Here is a 15873-nt window from a genome sequence, read left to right on the forward strand (position 1 = left end):
CGTGCATGCTTCAAATAGAAGATACGCCCATTTTCAAGCGACACGCGAGCGTGTTGGAAGCGTTTCCAGGCGAAATATAATAGGAGAAGATGTTTATATGCCATTTTGACACGTATACATATTAATAAAAATGACATTTTCATGTTTGAAAGTCTGTAGGTTAACATAAATGCAGATATAGGCCTAATTGTAATAATAAAAAAAATATATAATTATCGATTTTGAAATATTAAACTTGTCAATGCAGAACGAAATATTCTGTAGCCTTTTGCCGTCAATACCATGGATATGGTATGGGCCGGCTACTGCCGACGTTGTCTTTCTGTATCAATAGGCAACATATTTATATTTAACATGAAGTATAGGGCTTCCCTGTACATTAATAGCAGCAGACGCCCCGGGGTATGACACGCAACAGAAATGCCACGCTCACAAAAAACGCGCGCTGCTGCTGCTGGCGCGGACTCTGAACCTATGCTCTGAACACTGTGCGAGCCATATCTTGACAGTCGCGTTAGCTATTATAGCTATTATGGGGGGGGGGAACGGACACTCAGTTTCAGTCAATCTTTCATGTCAATCTTGAGTACCTATAGAGTAGGCATAGTATTGCATTCTTTATATCTCCCGAAAAGTCTTTAGTTTTATTATATTTATAAAACAAATATGGGCTGTACCGAGTCTTTTTCGGAAAAAACGAGCGCCTGGAGGCGTATCGTGTGGGCGGGGCTAAAGAATGAAGAGTGCGAACAAAGCGGTGACGTCCTCAAGCGTGGAGAAACCCATGGCTATCGATCTCAGCTAATAGATATATGATCCAGAATCATTCGGAAGCTGAAATAAATTGAACAGGAGAAACAGCAACAGCAGGACGTCCGTCTCTGTGGTATGTACTGTATTTAGTGACCTGTCAACATTTGTGTGTGTTTACTCGCAGTTTATGAGGACATGATTCGGTTTATGGACTATTGTATGCGACTAAACCTTAGCAGTAGCAAGCAAAATGGTTTTGTACGTCAGACTAGTGTAACGTTTTACATAGAACAACAATGGAGTCCATTAGCGCATTTGAATGACGAAGCACGCGATCATGTCGTTTACTGATGTTTACTCACGCGACGATAGCTGACAGCATAGACATTTGAAGCAGTTTTACTCACCGGCTGCTTCCAAAGCAGGACCGAACCTTTATCGCTGGGACCGCTCCGTCAAAAACACACTTCTTTGGTATGATTTGGTGAAGTCCTGTGACAGCAGTGACAGTGGAAATCCACTTTGCGACGCGACTGAAGCGATGTTGTGAAGCTTCCCATCATTTCTGCGTTCAAATCGGTTCAAATGCAGCGCTGCCTTCCCGGAATGCTGTGCTGAAGCGTTGAAGTCGCTTGATGTCACCCATAGGAATAAAGTGGAGCGCGGCGCGGACTATAACGACATAAGTGTTCACGGACGAGTGGATCTGCACCTGAGAGAGTGTTTATGGGCGTGCATTTCCTCTCTCGCTCTAGTCACGCACGCGCACCCTACCGGGAGAAGAGCCCGTACGGCCCATAGACCTTCCGCTCTGTTCACGTCAAGCCAAGCCATACTCGAAAAAAAACTCTCCGAAACTTGTGAGAAACCGGAAGGAGTATTTTTGAAACAGAAATACTCCATCAAACGTCCAACGTTAGTTTTTGAAACTTTGACTATGTTTAGGATGGGAATCCAAGTCTTTAACAGTGTAAAAAGATCAGTATGCATGAAACAGCATTTCACCCCCCCTTAAAGTAATCCATGTGGTTTAAACTCATTTATAAGTGACACGAGTACTTGTAAAACGAGTGTGAAAAAGCCCACATATTTACTATTTTATTTACTAAATATTAATCTCCAACACTGGTTCACGAGAGCACCACAATGCTTGTTGACACGAGAGAAGACATTGTTGAGTGAACCAAGGCCGTAACTGTGTCTTGAACAATGGGGGAAAATATTATGGTAAATAGTCATTTTGGGACTATTTGCAAATAATATTTGTATTAATTAGTATCAAATACTAGCCTAGAAATCTAGACGCATCATAGCAGCTGCAAATCAAATTTGCAGCCATGCAGCGTAGTCTAGAAACTCCGTTGGATTGGGAGCTGGAAAAACCAAACTCTGGTCAGGCCAATCACATCGTGTATAGAGTCGATGGGCGGGCTCAAGATAATGACGGCAGAGCTGTGACGGATCCGTGTGCTACTTGTAAACAAAGAAGCTAGCAAACAGCGGTCTTTTGAAACGGATTTGACCGTGACTCTGGAACACTTTAAGTTAAAGCTACACTGTGTGATATTTTCTCCCATCTAGTGGTGAAAAGGTATATGACCATCCAGTGTATAATAGTTTCTGCTCCTCTCAATTTCGATTTCGTTTCAACTCCTACGGTGGCCGATTTAGTCATGGCTTTCAGTTCGACCTCTTCGGTGAGTGTTGCTTCAACTCAAGTGATGAGGTAATTTTTGAAAACTATTATAATTTGCAGTTATTTAATTTACCAAATTATCTATGATCAAATTAATCTATGTAAAATGAATAATAGTTTTACGTTTTCGTTATTTTTAACCAGTTCATTGCTAACATCAGCTATCAGGTTCCCAGACGAATGCAAGCTCTTAGTAAAGTAACTTTTATCAGTGCTATCATTATTCTGTATATTGTACAACACCACTAGCGTAAGGCAAACAAATTATAATGCAATTAAAATATTAATCTCATGTTATCCGTCATAGAACACGGATTTATGTTATAAGGTAAACAATACTTTTTCATCATTGACGCGAGGAAAACTATCCTAGACGTCGTTCTAGTGTTATGCACAGCACACCATGATATAATTAGCCAAGCAACAATAAAACTTCCAATATACACAAATAGGCTGAATTAATATTACCTGTCGAGAAGAAAGCAGGCAACGTCGGCGTCCTTTTTAAAATCGTTGCTCCTCATGAGCTCTTTCCATCTTGGAAAGGCCACTCCAATATTTACTTTTGTCTTGTTGATTTGCCTGTTGCGTTGCCGTCTTAATTCTCTTTTCCGCTTCCTTGGCGACTCTGATACATATCCCGCAATGTTACTAGGTCCCCGACCCGAGTCGAATTCGGTAATCAATTCCGGGACGTGGTTGCTTTCACACAGAAGGCGACCCGGCAATGCTCCGGGAATATTGCGGGTCCGACGTGCAGTGTGAAAGGGGATTAAGAGTGATCCTCCATCATCATATAGCAGCCTCAAGCAATCCTCCTCTTCACATTCGACACAGTGCCATCGAGTGTAAAAACGCGAAAAGCGAAGCTTGAATTTACGGGTATGTTCCTCTTTGGCAAATGTACTTTCAAGATGGAGGAGCAACATGGCGACCGCCATCCGAACCCCTAACACTTATGCATTTTCAATGGTATATTATAAAATTACGAGAATACATTATTACTTGAAAGAAGTAAATATACATTAATGAGCACATATATTTTTGAAAGAACTAAGTGATTTTAGCTAAGAATAAACTAAAAAAGTTACACAGTGTAGCTTTAAGCTTTTCTTTGAGAAAAGAACAAAGAAGGGCGCTGAAATCATTCTTAAGAAAGAAAGATGTGTTCAGAGTTTTGCTGTCCAGATACGCAAAAGTTAAATATATCAACTAGCTCCGCTTCACCTTAAAAAAAAAGTATGTGTCACTTCATAAAAATTTGGTTAAACCACTTGGGTCACATGGATTAATTTAATTATGTCTTTATATGTTTCTGGGGTTTGAAAGTGTCAGTTGTGTAGCTGTCAGTGGAGGGAGAGAAATCGCTCAGATTTAATCCAAAACATTTTATTTTGTATTTCGAGGATAAACTAAAGTCTTATGGGTTTGGAATGACATAAGGGTGAGTAATTTTCATTTCTGGATGAACTATCCCTTTATAGTTTCAGATAACGACAACAACAACATCTGCCTTACAGGTTTTATTCTTTCCTCTTGTATCTATCCATTTAAATTGAGTAGTTTCTGTAATTTCTGTGCAACTATATTGCAAAAATAATGAATTTGAAGTATTTTTCTGAACACTTCCACCTGCCCCGCTGGTTTAGTCAGTATTGGTTAAATTACCACTGGTTGAGATGCTCTCAGCTTTTCTTTAAGTTTGTTTTTTATTAAAAAAAAAGGTTAGATTGTAGAATCGAGGCATAGTTTGTGTCCAGATGTTTTACGATTGGCCAGTAGTAGCCTACTGGTGGTCACAGTGACCCATCTTTCCATAGTTCATCTCAGCCTAATTCCTGGGATTACATGGCTTGCCTGATGAATAGATCAGCATCAGAGAGACAATGAGGCTGCTGGATGTCTTAAACTCACACAGCTCATTCTTTTCTATTGCTCTACCTCATGCTCAGCCACCCAGTAAAGCCCTAAGACCAAATGCCTTTCAACTTGCAAGTGCAAAATTCTTAATTAAAATAATGCGCAGCAATTTGTAAAAATAGAGAGATTTTTTTTAAATACACATGTTTTTTTTTTTTTTTTTGTATCAATGTATCAAAAAAGATGTGCATTTGTGGACCAGATGACGTGCACCATATATAACATTTTTGGTTTAACTGCATATATCATTTTGGTCCCTATTTTTATTTATTTATTGAGACATGTTGACCTGACCATGACTACAAAATAGTCTTTCAGACAACGTATGTAGAATTTGTTCTCAGCTAGCCCACGTTTCCTGACCTTATAAATAGCACAGGGTTGACTAAATCACTCCTGACTGAAGATTATCCTACTTATAAAGTGCCTAAGGGGCCTTTTTTTTTAAAGGACATTATAAGATGGATAGTTGTGACTAGACCCAGATGGAATTTGCAGGCTTTTCTGTAAAAAATGTTACAAAATGTTTATACTTTAAATAAATGCTGTTCTCAAACTTTTTTATTTTATTTTTAATTTTAATTTTATTTTTTTATTTTTTAGCACTGATAATAATAAAAATGTAAAAAAAAAAAAAAAAAAAACTGCTTATTATGATTTGATAGATCATGTGACACTATAGCTGGATTTACAAACCCAATTCCAAAAAAGTTGGGACACTGAGCAAATTGTGAATGAAAACAGAATGCAATGATGTGGTTGTTTAAAATTTCAATATTTTATTAAGAATACAACATAGATGACATATCAAATGTTTAAACTGCACTCTAAAAACTCCAATTAATAAAATGTTGGAAGAGCAAAAAAATATATGTTGAACTAATTTTCTTACTTGTGCCTAGTTAAGAAGATATATTATTAAGTCTGTAGAAATATATTTGAAAAGCATTAAATTAATTGATCATTGATTTTCAAATCCAGGTAACATTTAGAATTTCAAATGTTGACTGGACTAAAAAACACGAATCCAGTCAATATTTTATAAAAGTAGGCTATGGCCAACACAATATTTTACACACAATATTTTACTATGGTAAATAGATTTTTGTTTGTGCTGTTGAAATGGGCTGTTAGAAACATTTGATAGTAGCATATATCAAAACAATGTTTGTGAAATTAGATGTATTGTCGATGTTTTGTTTATGGTGGTATCTGCATTATGATGAGAAGATGGATCCTACAACACTTACATATTACATATATAGCCTACATAATTCATGAACATATGTAGTTAATTGTGGAATTTAATCTGCCTAATTTTAATGAATACGTACAAGAGCTTGTTTGACTACGCGGAAGGATCTGTATTGCTCGTTTGATTTCGCGGAAGGATTGAGATCAAAGGACTTCGCGAGTTTCACCAGAGAGGCAGCATCAGCAATTTTGAGGGTGCAGTTCACTCGTCAGGTAAGTGTTAATTAGGGATGCACCGAAATGAAATTCTTGGCCGAAGCCGAAACCGAATAATAATGAAATGCTTGGCCGAAGACCGAAGGCCGAATACCGAACGCGGTGTTTCGCATTTTTTCCATTTATTTGGCAATTTTTTTTTACCATTATAATAATTAAATAGTAAAAATTTGCTTTTTACTATTTTGTGTTGCTTTTCAGAGAAATAAATCAAATAACAAAAATACAATTTCAAAATATTTATTTAACACTGAATTTTTTTTAACATTCCAGCAGATATTATACAAACTAAGCACAACATAACTTAAAATAAATAATTAGTAAAATAAAAAATATATTTTTATTTGGCCATCTTAGAAGCCCCCCTTCTTGAATAGCCTATGTTAGGCCTATAACTGACTGCTGAAAGAATGTAACTCTGTATGTCTACAACAACTAATGTGCATTGAATAGTGCAAAAAATGTGGATGAACCCACAACAAATAAATAACTGTCTTAGACATAAGCCTACTTAGCCTACTTCTTCAGGAAAAGTGGCAGGTTCTTCTTTATGAAAAGTAGCTTCTCTGCTTTCTCACATGAAAGTCGGTTCCTCTTCTCATCGATGACATGAGCACTAAATTTCAGCACTAAACAGTGCTTCCACACTGCTGACATGTTTGCTGCATAAAGCACGCATCTCTTACTCTACGTGGGTTACTTTTTGATCGCGTCATTAAAAACGTCATTGTTCGGCCAAAATTATTCGGCCTTTTTACTTATTCGGCCGAATGCCGAAAGTGCTTTTTTTGGCTATTTTCGGCCGAATAATTTCGGTTGCCGAATATTCGGTGCATCCCTAGTGTTAATGATTTAATTGCAGACAAATATGTCGAACATATTAGGCTTGTGTGGATATTTAACGTTAGAAGTGAAGAAAGAAGTAAATTCGAATTAAATATATCCAAGGGAAATAGGGATTATTTAGGCCGGATGTCTACCTCAAGTTCACTCGTCATCGAATAAATTATTTACGGTACGTTAATGTGGTCTTTAACCATGTTTAAGTAATAATAAATAATTTTGTGTTAAACTATAATACTATATAATGTATTTTAGATTTAATCTCAGCGTTTTGTGTGCTATTTTTGTGTCAGACAAACTTTCTCTGATTAGCTATATAGGCCAAGGTGCCCTGGTGATTTTTATACGAGCAAATTTACTGAAACATGTCAAACGTGTAACTTAATGTAGGTCAAATAATGTATGCTATTTAGGGTGGTTGTGTTGAACGTGATTTTTCGTGTTCCATCTTTTGAAATTATCCCGTAAACAAGTTAAGGGAACAACTTAACCACGAATACTATGATAAAATGGTGCTCATTTCATCGTCCTCACAAGTGGGACGAATTCTAAACAGCATAAGAGAAAGAAAGCAAGCCATGTAGGCCTATGTTGCAATATGGGCCAAAAAAATACTTTAGTTTGCAACTTTAGTTTAGTCACACATGCAAGTAAATTCTTAATATTGATAAAATGTACAAAGAATATAATTAGATTTTTTGAAATTAATTTTTCAAAAACATATACAAAATAACAACAGCAACATTAAAGAAAGTTTAAAATGTAAAAAAAGCACACAACCTCCTTGTTTAGTTAGACAAAATACTGTGGAATTTTAATATTGGTGCCCCGGCCTGTTGTGTACACTAAGGATCTATTATTGAACATCTGTGTCTTATATATTACTGATGCTGCTCATTGCAAGAGATAACCTCTTGTGTTGTGGCACATACGTGAGTCTTTATTTCCCCCAGGAGGAACAAACCAGGCGACTGTGCCCTGCATTATTGCTTGTTTCTTTCCTCTAGGCCTGTCAGACTCCTGGCCCGCACAAACCAGTGAAGGTTTGACACGCTCTGCTGTCCTTCATGATGTCATCATTATTTAAGCGCAATTGCTTTTTTTCATTCTAGCAATCTGTCTTCTCTGACAGTACACCCCACCAAAGATATGCACCATGCGCACACTACAATGGATGTATTGTTAGAGTCTTGTGCTCGCCCATTCAGAAAGGTGGCTTGCGCTTTGACCACAATGAGGCCACACCAGTGGTATGTTCTGCTTTCTCTTTCACTGACCCAGCCAAGAGGAATGCTGGGACTTGTGTCGAACATGGCAGCCATTTGTAGGGGAATCGTCTGGTTCTTGGTTTTTAGTTTACGACCAGTCGGTGGGTAAGAATTGCAGTTTGGTCGTGGATCCCAACTGCGTCTACAGTTCTGCAGAGACTCAAATAATTCTAGAGAGGACACGGAGGCTTTACAGAGTATATAATTATGTTGCAAATTTTCCTGTGGTAAGAAGGATGTTTATCAAGGGCCCTCATTTTCGAACCCGCATACGAGAGGCTCCCGTCTCTGCAAAGGGTTAAGGCAAATCCTTAACCAAACTTTGTCAACCATAAACCTGGCAGTGACCTGTTTACTCCCTTGTCTTAATGCGACACTTGGGTGTAATTATAAAGACAAACTTTGCTGCGACAGCACTGATAAGCAAGTAAACATTAAGGCCACTTAAATGCACAATGGTTTCACAATGGTTCTACCTCAGCCGTGGAGAAAGTTCACTTAGCATGAGATTTTATTTGGAAGAGGATACAGTTTCTCTCATTACCATTTTTATTTTCCGATTTTAGTATGCTGCTGGAGTTGCCAGCCAGGGTGGAACCAGAGAAACACAGTCAACGAGAGCATGAAGCACTTCAAGGTAATTTATGTGCAATTTCAGCTTGGTGAATGAAACTTTTTGGCTCCCAGTTCAGCTCCCAGGGAAGATGTCTCGGCGCTACTGTCAAATCTGTTTGTTATTTTTGCAACCTGAGCAATATATTCACCCGACCATCCCAGGTCTGAACTATTAGCCCTCACAGTTTCAGAGTGTTTAAAGTCAACATGAAATCAAAAATGATCCTTTTTACTTTTCCTGGTCTTATTGCATGTGGTTCATTGGTGCATAATATTTCAAGCGACTGAAAACAGTCTTTTCCTCCTTCATTAACCTGGCTCCATTTTGATACGTAATGTTCAGTTTTCATTAACCCTCTATAAATTTAATGTTCTGTTTCACTTATAAATATGTCCAATTACCAAAGTAAATGGGTTGTGAACATCTGCAAAAATGTATTTGTAATCCTTTTTTATAGACTCTAAAAGAGACTCTTAAAGGGGGGGTGAAACACTCAGTTTCAGTAAATCTCATGTCAATCTTGAGTACCTATGAAGGATGCAATACAATTCTATATCTCAGAAAAGTCTTTAGTTTTATTATATTTATAAAAGAAATATAGGCTGTACCGAGTCTTTCCGGAAAAAACTGAGCGGCTGGTGGCGTATCGTGTGGGCGGAGCTAAAGAATGACGAGCGCACACAAAGCGGTGACGTCCTCAAGCGTAGAGAAGAAAACGCTACCCAGATTCAACTAATACAGATATGATCCAGAATCAGATCCGGAGGATGAAATAAATTGAACAGGAGGAGCAACAACAGCAGGACGTCCGTCTCTGTGGTATGTACTGTATTTAGTGGCCTGTCAACATTTGTGTGTCTTTACTCGCAGTTTATGAGGACATGATTCGGTTTATGGACTATTGTATTCGACTAAACATTAGAAGTAGCAAGCAAAATGGTTTTGCACGTCAGACTAGTGTAACGTTCTACATAGAACAACACTGGAGTAACCGTTAGCGCATTTGAATGACGAAGCACGCTTTGTGAGAACCTCCCCTAGTTTTATCTTGGGTGGTTTTACAATAAACAAACTGACACCTATATTGGTCAGCTAAACAAATGTATTTAAACACACACCATAGATCGCATGCTCCATTGATAAATTAACTAACGTTATACACGATCGTGTTGTTTACTGATGTTTACTTATGCGACGATAGCCAACAACACAGACATTTGAAGCAGTTTTACTCACCGCGCAAGACCGTAAACCTTTATCATTGGGACCGCTCTGTCAAAAACACACTTCTTTGGTAACTGTTGATTTCGTGAAGTCCTGTGATAGCAGTGACCATGGAGATCCACTTTTGCGACGCGACTGAATGTGACGCTTCTTGTCATTTCTGCGTTCAAATCGGTTCAAATGCAGCGCTGCCTTCCCGGAATGCTGTGCTGAAGCGTTGAAGTTGCTTGATGTCACCCATAGGAATAAAGTGGAGCGCGGCGCCACAGAAGTGTTGCTCAGACGAGTGGATCTGCACCTGAGAGCAATGTTTATGGCCGTGCATTTCCTCTCTCGCTCTGGTCACGCACGCACGCACCCTACCGGGAGAAGAGCCCGTACGGCCCATACAAGGACCTTCCGCTCTGTCGACGTCAAGTGGACCCATACTCGAAAAACTCGCTGAAACTTGAGAAACCGGAAGGAGTATTTTTGACACAGAAATACTCCATCAAACGTCCAACATTAGTTTTTGAAACTTTGTCTATGTTTAGGATGGGAATCCAAGCCTTTAACAGTGTAAAAAGCTCAGTATGCATGAAACAGCATTTCACCCCCCTTTAAAGAGAAATCTTTGAAATCTAAAAGCCTTGAAATAAAAAGTTTTATATTTATTTATTTAATGTATTACAGTCATCAATCATGGTTGGGTATAGGGATTGGGTAAGGTCTTGAACTTTATGGTTAGATTAAGGTTTGGGCCATATGTTTTTATATTACCAAACTCTGTGCAAATCTGTGATGGGTTGTTGGTCGTAAGCTGATATAAGATGGCCACCTGGTCTCCTACCAGTTAGCAAATTACCCAAATCAGTCTAAAACAAGCAAAATATATTTTTAAACATGGTTTCTTCAGCTGGCATCAAGAGCGACTTTACTTTTGTTTTGATATTATCAGTAGTTTAAGTATATTTTGCAGCTAGTTTAAACAGTAATTGCTATTCAGGTACTTCTTTCATATGAGCAGATTCAGACCTTGAATTCCTGGAAAATTCAAAGCCAGAATGAACACGCACTAGAGATATCTCTCCTTGAGATAGTTAAAAGCTTAGTTAACGGCCCCATTCAGAAACCCAGGGTTGAGCTCGGCCCTGAATGGGCTTTCAGAGATTTCGAAGGCATAGATTTTATCTGGCTTCCCTGTTGGTTGCTTTTGCCCTCTTCCCACCACGAGAATGTGTAAGCTTTGGGAAGAATACTGCATCCAGGCAGTTCCTATAGGGGCACGGCCTACAGTAGGAAGGGAGCTTTTGTACTCATTGACTGTAGCCATAGTCACTGATGTTTGTCACCGAGGTCTTTGCCAATGTATTTTGGCATGTTTTTGTATTAATTTAGCGTAGCCATGGTGACAAGTTTTTGTTACTATGGCGATAGCAGAGAGGAATTATGTTTAGGACAAATCGGGCTCTTAAGGGCCACAGAAAAACTAACTCTGAATGCACTTTCCTCTCTCTCATCATCTCCAGGTGATGTGGAAATTATGATCAATGCCATCTTTTTAAAGGCTCTTGATTTACCATTTATATATTTAGCTAGTGTATTCCAATTTTTAGCTGATGCCTATTGCATGGTAGGCATGAATTAGTCAACCTGGATAAGTTGTTTCAAATTTGTAAAAGTTAATTGTCTTCAAATACTTTAAAGTGGCCCTATTATGCTTTATCTGACGTTACCTTTCTTTCATCTAGTGTATAATATAGCAAATACAAAAAAAAAAACACCTCATACATTGTAGTTGTAGCTGAGGCCTGGAAGAGTTTTGGTTCGTGTTGTCGACATGTTGAGAAGATGCTGTTTTCTGTGATGCAAAAGCAAATATTTAGCATACTTCAAAAGGATGAGATCTCTGGCTTGAATTGATACAGAATGGAAGCTATCATTACTGTGGTAATGGGTGTACTGGGTGTTTCATTCCCAACAAGCAATGTGATTGGTAGACCAATTACAGCAGACTGGGCGGTCTGACCAATCAGAGCAGAGTAGGCACTTGAAAAGAAATACTGAATACTTTAACAATTTCAGACATTATAACCGCTTTCACACAGATTGTTGATCCTAGAACTTTGCTAGAGTGCCTTCTGTGCCTTCCGGGATGGATTCTGGGATGGGGACCTAGTAACATTGCCGGGATCAGTCCCAGAATGTGGCATGTGTAAATTAAAGGGTTACTTCAGCGATTAGCATATGGCTTTGTATCAGTAGAAACCCTGGAGTATATTCAAATTATTGTGCTTTCCCCCCTCATATCTCCCTGAGACAAGAGATTTATGCATTTTATTTCAAGAAAAATTCCTCCTATGATGCAAATTGACGATTTTTGCATCATAGGAGGAATGTTTGCCCAAAGGCTAAAGACTACAGCCAGCAGAGGGAGCCATTTCCTTATGTTTTGAACTCGCGCATGGGGGATGGGAGATAACACTCAGCTTGCAGGGAGAGCTCAGCTGGCAGGCACTCATTTAAACGGAGCTATGGTGTGCAATGTAAGTCTTTTAACTTCTCAAATTAATTTCTATGAAAGTTAAGCTTGTAAAGGCATGAACTGAAACGCGCCAGACTGAACTCGCGTTGTGAATGTATGCCGCGAGTGTAGTCGCGATTACCTCAGCTCTCATCACTCCTGCAGTTAGTGCTCAGTGCTGTGATACTCGCGCGGTAACCCACTCATTATATTGAACAGACACGTTCAGTTTTTAATTGTAGTGTCTTCTCTAACTCAGTCGCTGTAATCAAGTTGGTGGCGTTGGGGAATGGCACAGGGCAGCGAAGCATTCTGGGAATTGTAGTCTTTCATCCCCATGTACAAAAATACATTTTCTGTCTTTTCTCAGTCTAGAAAGCACCAAATTCAAAAATAATTTCACATTTCTACTGCATTGATGACCCAGTTCAAATACAGATTCATCTTCCCAGCGCTGAAGTACCCCTTTAAGGACAGATCAGTGCCATAATGGGTGTGACATAGTGATATCGTGGAAGCAGATATTGCTACCTGGCTTTGTGGAATGGTAAACGATACACTAGTTTAGGATTGAATCAGAAATAAATAAATAAATAAATAAATGCACAAGCGTGGTTTCCCATGGAAATCACAGATCATAAGCAAACTTAAGATGCTGTGAAGACATCCTGGTGTCATGTCTTTATAATATTTTTACAAGATATGTGTGAATGCATTCACAGATTTCAGAAAATCACTGGCAGTGTGAATGAACTAAAATCAAAGATTCCGGTACAAATCCCGGCACACATTATCAGTGTATTTTCTTTAATTTCTGTGTGAATGGGGCTTATCAGATGCTGCTATAAATATTAAAGGAACACTCCACTTCTTTTTAAAATAGGCTCATTTTCCAAGTCCCTTAGAGTTATAAAAATGACCAAAGACTTTACTTTTTCAAAGATAATATTTTTCCTATTTAAAACTTGACTATTCTGCAGTTACATTGTGTACTAAGACCAACAGAAAATCAAAAGTTTTGACTTTCATACAGATATGGATAGGACCAGTGGCGGATCTAGAAAATTTTACATGGGGGGGCAAAGGGGTGGCAAGAGGTCTTGGCAGGGTGGCAGGTGTAGACGGTACATGGAAATCCCTATATGTGAATTGCTTTAACAAAACAAACACAAAACCACTTTTAAACTGCAGTACTTATTGTTTAATCATGCCCTTACACACTACAAAGCTTTTTAATTCACAACGGTAATAAGCCCAGCGTTCGAACAAAACAAAACAGTATAAAAAGCAAAATTAAAATATAAAAAAGTACAAGATTTGTGGGAATTGAAGGTCTACTCTCTTCCTCTCTGTCATCTTCCTCCTCCTTATCCCTCTATCTGAATCTGGAGCCTCCTCTTCATCTCTCACTGATTCTTCTTTTTCCTCGTCTCCTTCACTTATTTCCTCTTCTCTGTCACTTATTTCCTTGTCTCCTTCTGTCTTCTCCTGCTCTGACCCTCCTGGTCTCTCCAGTTTACTGCCTTCTTCATTTCCCTCACCCTCTTCCTCCTGTGTACTTCTTAGGATTTTTTTTTTTAGCAAAAAAGCTAGTAATATTCGTACTTTTAGCCTTCCTTTTCATGGTTAGGCTCAAGCTACTTTCTTCATCTACTCTTGCCTGCAAAAGTCAATATGTGAAAACCTCTGATTATCCTTGTATTACATTACACTGTAGGGCCAGGTAACGAATAAGTAGCCTATATCACAAATATAAAAACAGAAAGATTTATCACATGCACACACCAGTTATGTTTAGACAACTTAATCCTATTGTACAGGGAGTGCAGAATTATTAGGCAAGTTGTATTTTTGAGGATTCATTTTATTATTGAACAACAACCATGTTCTCAATGAACACAAAAAACTCATTAATATCAAAGCTGAATATTTTTGGAATTTTTAGTTTTTAGTTTTAGCTATTTTAGGGGGATATCTGTGTGTGCAGGTGACTATTACTGTGCATAATTTTTAGGCAACTTAACAAAAAACTTTTATTTTTACCAGTGAAACCAATATAACATCTGAACATTCACAAATATACATTTCTGACATTCAAAAACCAAACAAAAACAAATCAGTGACCAATATAGCCACCTTTCTTTGCAAGGACACTCAAAAGCCTGCCATCCATGATTCTGTCAGTGTTTTGATCTGTTCACCATCAACATTGCGTGCAGCAGCAACCACAGCCTCCCAGACACTGTTCAGAGAGGTGTACTGTTTTCCCTCCTTGTAAATCGCACATTTGATGATGGACCACAGGTTCTCAATGGGGTTCAGATCAGGTGAACAAGGAGGCCATATCATTAGATTTTCTTCTTTTATACCCTTTCTTGCCAGCCACGCTGTGGAGTACTTGGACGCGTGTGATGGAGCATTGTCCTGCATGAAAATCATGTTTTTCTTGAAGGATGCAGACTTCTTCCTGTACCACTGCTTGAAGAAGGTGTCTTCCAGAAACTGGCAGTAGGACTGGGAGTTGAGCTTGACTCCATCCTCGTCCCGAAAAGGCCCCACAAGCTCATCTTTGATGATACCAGCCCAAACCAGTACTCCACCTCCACCTTGGTGGCGTCTGAGTCGGACTGGAGCTCTCTGCCCTTTACCAATCCAGCCACGGGCCCATCCATCTGGCCCATCAAGACTCACTCTCATTTCATCAGTCCATAAAACCTTATAACAAATCAGTCTTGAGATATTTCTTGGCCCAGTCTTGACGTTTCAGCTTGTGTGTCTTGTTCAGATGTGGTCGACTTTCTGCCTCTCTTACCTTGGCCATGTCTTCTGAGTATTGCACACCTTGTGCTTTTGGGCACTCCAGTGATGTTGCAGCTCTGAAATATGGCCAAACTGGTGGCAAGTGGCATCTTGGCAGCGGCACGCTTGACTTTTCTCAGTTCACGGGCAGTTATTTTGCGCCTTGGTTTTTCCACACGCTTCTTGCGACCCTGTTGACTATTTTGAATGAAACGCTTGATTGTTCGATGATCACGCTTCAGAAGCTTGGCTATTTTAAGACTGCTGCATCCCTCTGCAATATATCTCACTATTTTTGACTTTTCTGAGCCTGTCAAGTCCTTCTTTTGACCCATTTTGCCAAAGGAAAGGAAGTTGCCTAATAATTATGCATACCTGATATAGGGTGTTGATGTCATTAGACCACACCCCTTCTCATTACAGAGATGCACATCACCTAATATGCTTAATTGGTAGTAGGCTTTCCAGCCTATACAGCTTGGAGTAAGACAACATGCATAACGAGGATGATGTGGTCAAAATACTCATTTGCCTAATAATTCTGCACTCCCTATATTTATTTCCCCAGTTCTAAACTGGTTTCATTGCTGTGATATCTGAGAGGAATTGGATTTAATAGGACTGCTTGGCTAAATGAAATGTAAAATAATAATGATAATTGCATCACAATCAGTGCATTGTGATTGTCACTAACATTTTAGTAACAACTGAATTTTATTAGGTTTATTGACAACATGTTACAGTGTTTACATGGTACAACTTCTGGTAAGCTATGCTTTGT

General features: G+C 38.8%; 1 protein-coding gene across 3 annotated transcripts in view; it reads left to right on the forward strand.

The window, feature by feature from the left end:
- The window catches only part of slc4a3 (solute carrier family 4 member 3), a 379295-nt gene that overhangs the window by 194626 nt on the left and 168796 nt on the right, over window positions 1-15873 (forward strand). For 2 of the 3 annotated variants that reach the window (XM_067444495.1, XM_067444497.1), the window contains exon 24: window positions 871-979. The exons of the other annotated variant lie outside the window; for it this stretch is intronic. The gene's annotated coding sequence lies outside the window, so the exon portion shown is untranslated. Of the gene's footprint in view, window positions 1-870; window positions 980-15873 lie in introns of those variants that run through there. 3 annotated transcript variants of the gene reach the window in all.

This window comes from Pseudorasbora parva, chromosome 5 (assembly GCF_024679245.1).
Source record: "Pseudorasbora parva isolate DD20220531a chromosome 5, ASM2467924v1, whole genome shotgun sequence".
Taxonomy (NCBI): Eukaryota; Metazoa; Chordata; class Actinopteri; order Cypriniformes; family Gobionidae; genus Pseudorasbora; species Pseudorasbora parva.